This window comes from Sinohyriopsis cumingii, chromosome 13 (assembly GCF_028554795.1).
Source record: "Sinohyriopsis cumingii isolate HCF-2022 chromosome 13, ASM2855479v2, whole genome shotgun sequence".
Lineage (NCBI taxonomy): Eukaryota > Metazoa > Mollusca > Bivalvia > Unionida > Unionidae > Sinohyriopsis > Sinohyriopsis cumingii.
The window spans coordinates 7,484,474-7,497,143 of record NC_142973.1 but is presented as its reverse complement, the minus strand read 5'-3'; the positions used below and the strand labels follow the sequence as shown (position 1 = coordinate 7,497,143).

Below are 12,670 nucleotides of genomic sequence, written 5' to 3'. Positions count from 1 at the left end.
TCCAGATTCATTGGTATCATTGTGGAGCTACATCTGTCTACCTTTCTATAATACCACTCACTTTAGTGTATCATGCATGACCATGACACTATAGAGCTCGGCAGTAGGCTACAACCTACTGCCACGTTAACTCATCACCAGTGATTAATGTATTAAAACCTCAGTGCAGTTATTTATCATAAATTACACCATTCTTCCAATCTAACTAAAGTTTGGACGGAAGGAAATGATTTATTAAATAAGCTATCTGAAATAAACAGTTCTTTGAAATAATATGTAAGGTTTAAACGATGTACAAATTTTCATTTTAGAATTAATAGGTGCCACCCATTAATTCAGTTACAGAAGTTGCTCTTAATTCCGTTCTTTTTCTAGAGTGCTCCAAAGTAGTGATGTGGTACATTCAAAATTCCATTAGTGACTAATCTAATAATAACAACATTTGCATGTGGTACACGAATTGATTCAAGAGGGAATGAAGAGAGGCAGGCTTGCTTTTTTAAGCAGATCTGAGAAGAAATAGTATGCATTAGATAAAAATAAGAGTTGGGTAAATACTGGTAATCAGGTGGGGTGCTGGAATAATCTGAAGGGCAAACTTGGGTTGAAGACAATTTGACACAGAATGAATGGTATTAGCTTCTTATGTTAACAAATCTTGTGTTCAAGGAAGAAATGACATAGCTCATAATGTGATGAAACATCCATACTGTCTGGTTTTAATGGAAGTCAATGATGTTTAGAACCAATATCTTTCAAGATTCAGTGTTATTCAAATGATTTGGCACATGCAACATTTTGCACATAACAACGGCATAAGGGCTTTAAAGATCATTAGAGGAAAAGTGCAGAAAATAAACTGATATGTGCCCTTGACCTTGAGAGAAAAAACCTTAAATGTGATACATGAGACTGCATTTTACTGAGAAGCATAAGTGTACCACGGTTAATCAACATTCATCCAACAGCTTTTATGATATAAAGCAGAAAAAAAAGAACTATATAATACTAAGCTGAACTGTGACATTGACCTTCAGGATGAGATCTCAAACATGCAATGGAACACCTCTTCTATTTACACAATATAATTATACCAAGCTTCATCCATTGATCTTAAAAGGCTGTTAAGTATAAAAGCAGAACAGCAAATGTGAATGAAGCCTAAAATACTAATGTGACCTTGACATCAATGTGGTATGCTACATACCTTTTAGTGATGACATATAGTTATACAAGTTTCATCCCTTCATTTGAAATAACTCTAAAATTATGGAGTGGTAAGGAAAGTGAAATAGAGAAATGTAGCTGATATCATCATGACACTGACCTTGATTTAAAGATTCCTAATTATGACATATCGTATATACTCGCACATAAGCCCGGTTGCATATAAGCTGACCCCCAAACAGAACAGGTATAAACACTAAAAAGTGCATGACCCTCATATAAGCTGACCCACAATTCTGATACATCACAAGATGCATGATGTAAGATCTAAATGCGTTTATTTAGACAAAATTATATTAACAAAAATTACACATATACTTATCTCGGGGCTGGCATGGATGAAAAAGAATTGGTATAAACTTATTTGAAAATATACTTAATTTTCTGTTTTCTTATTGTCTCTGCATAATCTACATTTGTGTATAATTTGATCAAACAATGACAAGAATTTAGCAATCACAAGTTGCTGTAACACTACCTCTCCCATTTGACTTAATTATTGTGGTTTTTTTTGCATTGGACAATTATATCAGTGCACCAGTAATTACGTTTTTATTTTGCCTTGAAATCGTAAATAATTAACTCATTAAAATGTGATCCCAGTATGACAACACAATGAACAACAATACAGTTTGTGTCAACACTCACACTACTGAACGTATTTACATAATAGTGCCACCACATGTACACTGTAAGTTTGAACACGCACTGAATGAAGCACAATCTGCTGAATGAAGTACATACCTTGGAGTCAAATCATGGGTACGACTGTGCTAAACTTTAATGATATCTCCAAAATACAGTAATGAAGTTTCAGAAATAATGCTTTGACAATTATGCTAATGCTGTAAAAGCTGAGTTGCAGCTTGCTTTGATGTAAACGACCTTACACCATACCTGTCAACTTTCACGCTAGGAGGAAGAAAAAAAAATCTCCTGATTTTGGGGGTTGCTCCATGCCTAATTCTCAATTTTATAATATCTCCTGATTTTTGCAGAGAACTCTTGATTATTATGTTATGTCTTCTATTTTCATTTCTCCTAAAAAAGAAAAGTCCTACATGTTCTGTTGTATCAACTGTGAATATTGTTGTGACAAAATAATTTCTTTACTAGAAGGAATTAGCTTCTTCACTAAATAGATTGTTAAGTTTAAACATTATTCTCATAAATTTATCATTTTTACTTCTACAAAAATAATTAAAAAAATACAAAATTAAACCAGAACAAAAAATAAACCAAAACAATAAAATTGTCGACAGCTAATTTCAATCCCAAGAATGGTCACTACGAAAGCTGTAACTCCATATGCTACAGCGCCATTCCCACCCAAGAAACTTACAAGAGTGAACACCTGGCATTATTATACTGTATATACCAACATTAATTACCATCGTTAAATTAAAAGAAGGAATGAAAGTACATACATACCACAAAACAAATGTGGCTTCAAAAAAACTAATTCAGAGTAAATATGTTTTATAGTAAACAATACTAAATGCCTCATGAGTTGACAATAAGGGAATATGGTCGGATATATGTGGGAAAAATAGTTGCCACATATACAGTACCGTGAGGCTGACTATTTAGGTAACTTTTATTTTTAAAAAATTGGGAATCATTTATTTTCCAATCAATTGCTGGTGATTGCCTAACACACAGTAGTGTAGAACATGATTTCTCTGCATTATGACGGAGGGCCAGTCATTTTCACAAAATAGTTGCATCGATAAGGATTAACTTTTAATAGTCGTGCTTGCTTTCTTGATTGTTTATGTAAGACTAAAATTTAGTTTAGACATTGGCCCACAGACAAGCCCCCCCCCCCTTCTTCCAGGCCTTTATTTTTTCCTAAATTATTTGGCTTATACAAGAGTATATACGGCATATGTATATCATGCTGTACTGAATAATCTCAAACAGCCCTAAACATACAGAGTGGAAAAGACAACGTGATGGAAACCATACAAGACTAAGCGGTGACTGACCTTGAAGACAGGAATTCAATGTGGTACACAACATGTGATGGTGTATAAGCATACCAAGTTTCATGCCTTAATCTCAAATGGCTTAAAAATTATATAGCAAATTACACAAAAAAAAAACTGATGAAAATTTTAATATTTAGCCACTACTTTGACCTTTATAACAGAACCCCCATTGTGCCATACAACCCTTATTCTCAAACATCTTTACAGTTACAGAGCGGAAGGGAAAGTATCATGGTAAATGTTAAACTCTCAGTTGTGACCTTGACCTTGAACAGAGAAGTCCCAATGTGGTACATGAGATACCTTCTAGTGATGATGTACAACAAGGTTCATCACCTTATCTCAAGCAGCTTTAAGGTTAGAAAGTGAATGGAAAGAGCAATGGAAAATAAAAAATATTGAGCTAAGACCTTGACCTTAAAAGTAGCACACACCAAAGTAATATGTGACACACGTTCTAGTGTTGAATTACAAGTATACCAAGTTTCATCTCTTAATCTCAACAGACTATAAAGTTAGAAAGCAAAAGGAAAGTGTGATGGAAAATGTAAAATACTGGTCCATGACCTTCATGACAGGATCACAGGGTGATATGCAATACATCTTCTAGTACTGATATATAAATATACCAAAAGGCTCATCCATTAATCTCATACAGGTTTAAAGTTTCATATCAGAAGGACAGATGGGTGGAAGCAAGGAAACTATAAAACATCATTTCAGAATTTATCAAATGTGGCCAGTGATCATCATTTCTCAAAAGCTAATTTGAAGAACAGCATTTATATGTCACATAAGCTTAAGAGTTTAAAACAAAAGAAATTTTTTTGATAAATGCACTTACAATAACTTGAAAGAATGGATGAAAGAGTGATGAGTGCTTGTTTTAAAGCATCTGGGTTGTCAATTTGAAATTTCATACAGTCCACAAGAAGACTGATGTCTGTCTTCAGCTCTGAAATAGAAAAACTCCCACATTAGACCACAAATCTGGGCCAAAAATTATGTACAGCTAATTGTTTGTAAACTTGTCATTTTAATGTTCATATTCAATTTCTCAGGAATCAAAATTAATAATTGGATTAGTATAATTACATAAACAGTATGATGATTAACTTGACAAGTCATAAGGTTGTAAAATAATTTTTTGATGATATTGTTGAAAGAAACAATTAATTTCAGAATTAGTAAAATATTATTAATTTTTCATCCAAAATATAAATCTGCATCATCTCTTTCTGGCAAAATCTATACTACAAATATCTTAAAACTTAGTGCTACTGATTTAACATACACTTGCAACTGTCATTTGCCTTTGTCAGGAGTTGCAGGAGCTCTGTTAGTAGAACATTGGATTCATGATCAAAAGGATGCAGCTGAAGTATCATGCCTCACAGTGCACAGGGATTCACTACTAAAACAATTACCAGTCTAACCTGAAACAATATTGTTACAGGTTAGACTCCCAATTTTCTTTGTAACGAACCCCTGTGCTTCAGTGTGTCCTTGGGAAAAACATAGCTCCCACTCTTTGGTATGCCACATTAAAGAATGTGTTGAGAAGTGCCTTTAACCAAAAAACATATCTGCTTATGCACCAAATTTTGTCCATGTTAAGAAGTTTAACATACACCATTATCTTCTAAAAGTTAAATATTGACTAAAAATGTTGGTTCTTTGTCAGGTTTAGTGATTACAGGTATTTTTGTCGGTAATAATTTGTTCCCTTTGGTGATTGGAGCAGGTTCCTGCCAAGTTATACTAAAACCAAACTAAAAAGCAACTGCTGAGTTATTGTTTTTTGCATCTTTGAGGCAATTTCTGTCTTTCCAAGGATCATCCTTCATGAGAAGCAAGATAACAAATAGTAAATTACTGCTCTAGTAATATACAAAGAAAAATATTCTCACCACGTAATTTCTGCTTATCCATTTCCCTTTCTAGAATATGAAGAAAAGAAAAAAACAATGTCAGAAACCATACACATAAATCTAGAGTATAATAGACTGCAACTATGGTACTAGTACAATACAAGATGAGCTAATACTGGTGTTTATTTCTATTTTTGGTCATCAACAAAAACCAAAATATAGTTAGGAAGCAAAAATGTACAGACCTTAAATTTAGTATTTTTCAATAAAATAACAATGATAAGGCACCATGTTCATAATTATAATAAGCTCATACTGCAGAATGATTGGGCTGAATGAAGATTTTCTGTGGATTAAAAAAACCAAAATGGGGTCCAGTTCTGAAAGTAATTTCATACTGTAAAGGTTGCAAGACCGAGAACATATCATGTGGGATGCAGCCACTCAACATCCAAACTCATTGCAGTCCAACACTGACACAATCTGTCATCATTGTTTTTCTCACAGACTATAAAAATTATGGTGTCGTCTTACCAAACCTATCTTTTCCAAGTCATTAATTCAATAATATGTTCTATATCTGATATTATGTATTGTGTTTATTGCCAAAACTAGAAGGCCTGGGTCTGCATAATGAACCCATGATTAAAGCACTGGTGTCAAACATGTGACCTTAACAAGGTCACATAGGGAGAAAGAGCATGTTGCTAAATGAACTGTCTTAACCATATAATGACTTATCCAATGTACAAACAAAATCCATCAAGAAGTTTAGAAAACGAAAAAGAAAATGAAACAAATGTCAACTAAATATTCAACCAAATGTTCGCTTTCAAAAGTCCAAACCTTCTCCTATTAAATCAGCCCTCATTAGTTTCTAATACATGTATACACATTCTCCCATCTTTGAGTAACATTGCTTGCTATTGTCCATCACAACTCAGAAACCAGTCAGAAAAGAATAACCAAAAACCTAAAGAGATTGGCCTTTAAAATAAGATGTACTGGAACAACCTTCAAATTGAAATGAAGCAATAATTTCCAGCTGGAATTTCTGGGAAAATGTCACATTTAGTTAAAATCAAAGTGGACAGGTAGAGGTATTTGGATGCCTTGAAGCCACCAGAGGATACAAATTTGAGATAGATGGGTACCAGGCCAGGCCACCCCAGTGTTGCACTACTCGGAAATACTCAGCCCACCTCCAGCAGTAATTTCTAAAAAAAGGAGAGGGGTGCAACCGAACAAAAATAGGAGTGGAGAAACCTGACCCAGTACAATCCAACCCAACCAAACATGGTACCAAGCAAAATATCCCTATCTGTCCATCCCTACTAAGAATCAAAGAAAACAGAACTATTCAAAAGGAATACAATACAATGAAATGAAAGATATGTTTACACACAAAAAACAGGGGCACAAAATTCAAGTGGAATATAGAAATAGGATGTATGTTAAGGCCATGACAATGCTGTTAACTGTTCAGCTGATGTGGATGCATTTGAAACAGTTCCAGCAATACACTGCTGGAACTCATTGTTCCACAAATTTAATTTCTTGAGCAGCTACACTTTAGATAGAAAAGCCTTATCTCCGGAGGTGTTTCTTTATCTGAACAGGATTCAGACTCATTGCCAAAGGCAGCAATTGATTCTGATGCACAGCCTATAAATGAGTTATGTGTGATTTTAGATCAGCTGGACAATAAACATCATTTTCCTGGTCAGTAAACAGGGCCATGCTAAGCAGAATTTAATAAATTTAATAAATCTATGTGATGTAAATGTCTTTTTTGTTTTTCTTTATTTTCCCTGTTTTTCTATCTAAATCGTTGTGCTAAAGGCTGATATTTATGTCACCACTGAGTCATTCACTACATTTTGTCTTCTAACATGAAGAAATGCAGGACAAGTTGGTTATGGATAGGACTAGTAACATTTCCAAGTTACTGGTCCTATAGGCTTGCAGGAATTTTTGGCAAATTAGACACACTGTTTAATGTCTGAACAGTGTTTTTAAATGGTACCCATGCTAATTAAAATAATTATTAAGACATTTCACTCAGCCAGTGAAATTAATTGGCAGTGATGGCAAATGCTTACAAACTGATCAACAAAAATTAGAAAAATTGGAATCTGACTGCTTAATGTCTATCAATACTGACAAATTGGAGGTTATCAAAATTACAAAACAGAGGAAATTATTCATATTTAATTAAAAAAAATAAACCATACTTGCCTGATATCTGACTCAGTAATGTATTTAGGGAATAACTATTTCACCTGTTCAAAAAACCCATCTTAGAAAAACACAATATTACAACCAATGGATTGAACAGCATGCAATCATTTATCAAAAGAACATTAACATACATACAAAAGAGTAACACTATACAAAACATATGTAAGACTTCCTTAATTGTATTCCTCCGCTGTTGAGGAACTCGGGCAAATAAAATACATCAAACAAATCAAAATGATTGAAAATAGGGCCATCAGACATATTTTCTTAAACAACTAAAATTAACACCATATGTAATGCTAGACAAACAAAACTTTCTAACACTCAAGGACAGAAGCAAACTGTCTTTGCATTTGCATGTTCTACAAATTAAGAACAAACAAGTCAAAACTAAGCTTCTTCCTATACTGTACATCTATATAGGGGCTCCGGACGGCCAAGTGGTGTAAAGCACTGATGTTAACCAATCATTGCCATCTCACTACTGTGTATGTGGGTTCAAGTCTCTGCTTCAGCCAATGTGGGTATGTGATAAAGCTTGCAGGCAGTCTACCTTGGGTCAGTGGTTCTTACCAGGGTTTCCCAGGTTCTTCCTCCTCCAGTTATACTGGCTGCCATGTATAGCCTATATTGCACTGAAAAATGGCATTAAAACCAAAACAACATCCATTATACCAAACATTTTGTAATGGCACTTTTGACACATAAATGGTTATATGATGCCATGGAAATGGGAAACAGGCGTCTTCCCCAACAAGACACCAAGGCAACTAACTCGGCAATAGCCTGGTTGGTAAGATATTATTCCCTCCTCTAAAACAGGTTTTTACAAATGGTCTATCTACCCTATAACTGCTAAAATCTGGACCAGCTAACTTCCTGCACAGACCAGACTTGCAACTTTCAAGGCTAGTCTGCAATCATCCAACTCTGATACATTTACTTCATGGGATCATTCATCTTTCATATAATTTATCCATGTGCTCTTCCATCACGGCATTCTCTAGCCAGGTAATGTACCAACCTTGGTCCAACAAAGCAACCAGCTATTTTTGTTGTCCACTGTAAACCAGCTGGAAAGTACCTGCAGACCTTTCTGTAACTTTAAAATCTTTGCCTGTTACTTTAAATTTTATGGAATACACAGTCCATATTATTGAAGCATCCTTTATCTCAATTCCCACTTTATTGTTTCTATCACTTAAAATGCAATTCAAATTCCAGCAATGACATATTTTCAATTAATGGCCTGCAATTATTTTCTAAATAAAATATGATCTCTTCATATGCATCTGAGAGTGCACTCCAAATTGTTCTATAAAGAGAGATTGATGTATCAGGCAGATAATAATAATAATGAGGACTTTGTATAGCGCCTAATCTTTAGAAGCTCTAAGCGCTTTACAACATTAGACAACACCTATAAGATAAAAAACATATAATGATATGATTACAAAAACAAACACCATGAAATTAGAAAACAAAAAAACATGCTGAGAATATTTCAGGTAGGAAACATTATTAAGTCTTTAAGTTTGTTCTTGCAGTCGAAATAAGTGAATTTTGAGAGCACTCTTGAATGGGATCACTGTGTCTTTGTGTCTAAGTTCAGTGGGCAATTCATTCCACGTTGCTGGGCCCTGGTATGCAAAAGAATGCTGTCTATATGACTTTGTTTTCATAGTGGGAATAATGAGCATACGATTGTCAGAAGAGGAGCGTAAGTATATTGTTGGTGTGTACACATGGGTGAGGTCGGATAGGTATGTTGGACTAGAGTCCGACAGTGAAACGTAGCACAGAGAACAAATTTTGTGTTTGATTCTGGATCGAATGGATAGCCAGTGTAGGGTACAGATCAGAGGGGAGGAGTGCTCTGATTGTGGTACTCTAAGTATGATCCAAGCAGCTGTGTTTTGAACTTTTTGAAGTTTCTGGAGCAGATATTGAGATGAACCAGACAGAATTGAGTTACAATAGTCCAGTCTTGAAAGTACTAATGAACACACAAGTGTTTTAGTGGCATCAACTGAAAGATATTTGCAAATTGAGCTGATGCATCTCAGATGGATTTAATTTATGACATATAGTCTGAAAACTGTGCCAAAACCATGTGTCATAGTTTTTTGTTGTTTGTTGGGGGTGTTGTTTTTATAATTAAAAAAAACTGTTGTGTATAAATAAAGATTTCTTTTTGATCATCAGCCTTTAATTATTCAATGATAGAGCAAGCATATAGTATGGTGTGGTTTTTTTTAAAAAAAAGCAGCGGTAAAAGACGACAACACAGTTCTATCTGGTGGCTATACTAGACCAACAAGTAGATCTCCGCTATTTTTTTTTCTTCTTACATTACTGGCAGCGGTGATGTCAGAAACAAAAGCGGAGATTTACTTGCTGATCTAATGGGTACACAGTATACCTACTCCCATTTCTTTCTGGGGAAAAAAATATATTTAAAAAAAATTGCATTAGCTTATTAGCGACAAGTTAGAAATACAGAAACCAGCCGGATACGCTGGGTCAGTCCTTAGGAAAGAGGAAATGAATGTATTGAACAAAACAGTGACGATCGGTTATTAAAATCCATCTGACTGCTCGAAAACTGAGCCTACTGTACTGTACCGCTACAAGACTGTCTTTATTGTGTTGTTCTTGTATTTTTAAACCTTAAGGGTCCTTCATATATTAATCTTTTTTCATTTTACGATCCATTCACTGCTCAATGCTCGCACACAGAGCCAGACACACAAAAAAAAAGAGAAAAACGCAGCATTGCTGTCACATAGTAACTTTTGCAGACGATGTCTGAACTAGCGCAGTGCGCTATTGCAAAGACAGATTTTCTCGCAGGCATATTTCCTCCCGGATGGAACAATGTCGCTAGGATATGGCTATTTGCGGTTGCATGAAACACCACTCAAAATACACACTAAATGTACCCAGATATGCATTTTATATGCGTAATATACAACGTATATTTTCTTATATACAGATACATATAAAATTTCGTTAAAAGTTTAAAAGTTCTATTTTATTTTGTTTTATATTGTTTATAATGACATAGCAAATTCAATATCTAGAATTCATTCTTTTTTTTTCATTATATGATGCCAAAAAAAACAAGTATCTTGTTCATATAGCATACCAAAGGTATTAAAGATAAAGGTATATTTGTGTGGTTTTGAGTCTGCATAAATATACCCCAAATACACCAAAATCTGCATTTCATTGGGTACCATGTATTTGATGAAAATATCAGAAACAAATTGGTAAGGTACTGTAGTTCAGATTTTTTTATACCTAAATTGATTTTAACACAATCCACCAAAATCACTTTTTCACATTCTGATGTTTCCAGCTGGTATCCTGTGAAGGTGTGACCAGTTTGGTATTTAACAGATTTATTACAAAGCATATGTTTCACTACACTTTTCATGTATGGTAGCAGCAGAGAGGGTGAACAGACCATAGAATTCCGACAAAACAAATAAAACAAACAAATAAATCATCTCGTAGAAAGGTCAAGATTTTACAAATGAACTTTTCCTTGAGATGTTTTATTTCTGTAATGGACGATTGTACTAATAAAACCTCAGTTTGAAATAGTAGCTGAAAAAATAAAGTAAGTAGTTAATGGGGATCTTATAGGGTCTATGGGATTTATCATTACAGACCCCCTTGGGAACATATAGGGTCTATGTAAATTTAACATGGAGAAAAATCGTGGGAACATATAGGGTCTATGGGAATTAACATGGCCAAAAACCCTGGGACAATATAGGGTCTATGTAAATTTAACATGGAGAAAAATCGTGGGAACATATAGGGTCTATGGGAATTAACATGGCCAAAAACCCTGGGACAATATAGGGTCTATGTAAATTTAACATGGACATAAACCCTTGGGACTGTATAGGGTCTATGTAAAATTGAAACAGGGAGGGTCTCTATTTTTTTTAAAAAAAAATAAAATAAAAAAGGGGTAGGCAATTCAAAGACTATCTCTTTTCGAGAAATATGGCTGGCCCTGAAAAGGGCCTTTGGTTTATGTTAATATGCCCTTAACATAAAGGGCATTTGCGACATCTTCTTTTCCTCAAACTTCGTCTTACAGCAGGGCCATACATCAGAGTCCTCTTGAGGCAACCTTGTCTCTCTATATAGACTCTTCTTATCCACAGGCTGCTGCTGGTCCTGTGGACAACGGTCCACTTGGATCGGACATACATGAGCATGTCCGTCCTGAACATCATTGTTGACACAAGGGTTGAAGATTCAACGTCGGTCCACATGTTGAGGCTCCGAGAATAGGTGAATCAATGCACTGAACTGCGCTTATTTATAGGGACAGGTAGGATTGAAACGGATTGAGTTCATTCACCAATCCGAACACGCGTTACAAAATTCAGCCAGCCGCATCCAATCCGAAGAGAGCAGTCTGTGACGTCACGTAGTCAATATAGATCTGCTAGCGCTTGTGTGCAGTCAATCTATGCGACAGTTATTCAACATGACGGAAACTCAGAAAACGATCCAATGGGGTGCACCAGCAGCGGAGACCGCCCAAGGGAACCCGGACTTACTTTCAGAAGAGGTGAATTGGGATTTTGTGGATTTTCTCTCCTCGCAAGAATTTGTTCCGGAACCTTCGTTACCTTCTTCATTACCGCAAGTGGAGAATTTTAGACAGAGACAGAAAGAAGAATTGGAGAAATTTATGCAACGACAAAAAGAAGCGGAACAGGCTTTTCTCCTACAGCAACAGCAACAAGAAGAAGAGGTAAGAAAAAAACAACAGCAAGAAGAAGTAGCAGCAAAGAAACAAGAGGGTGAGAATCAAACGGTCACGGTACTGTTGGATATTTTAGCGGAGTTAAGAAGTCTGAAACAAATGTATCAGACTTCTTTATCACGACCGAAGAGAATACGACCTTCCCGAGCTAAACACGTCAACCCTGTGACTAAGCCTACCGTACCACCCTTAGTGATTTCAAGCCAATCATTATCATCATCATCATCAACATTACGCAGTCCAGAAGTAGGCCTTGGCCGTGGCAAAGGCATAAGGCAGTTAAAGTTGATTGCTTAAACTCACCCCTACATCGTAAAGAAAAAAGGCCCTTTTCAGGGCCACCCACATATCTCGAAAAGAAATACAATTTCAATTTTGCCAATAACTAAAAAAAAAATAACCCACCCATTTTACCCTTATAGTACGTGTCTGTGTATGAGTGCGTGAGTGTAGCTTCTTATTTTAAAATCAAAACTCAAAGACTCTTACCTTATATCATTCATTTATTCTTTTCTCCATTTTTTACAATCCAATTCACAATTCAC

General features: G+C 35.3%; 1 long non-coding RNA gene across 1 annotated transcript; it reads right to left on the bottom strand.

The window, feature by feature from the left end:
• Positions 1 to 4,078: 4,078 nt before the first annotated feature.
• On the bottom strand, positions 4,079 to 10,109 carry LOC149784907 (uncharacterized). Its single transcript, XR_016413470.1, has 3 exons — positions 9,956 to 10,109; positions 5,129 to 5,158; positions 4,079 to 4,173 (listed from the first exon to the last, which is right to left on the bottom strand). It is a non-coding gene; the product is annotated as an uncharacterized LOC149784907 (long non-coding RNA).
• Between the last annotated feature and the right edge of the window lie 2,561 nt (positions 10,110 to 12,670).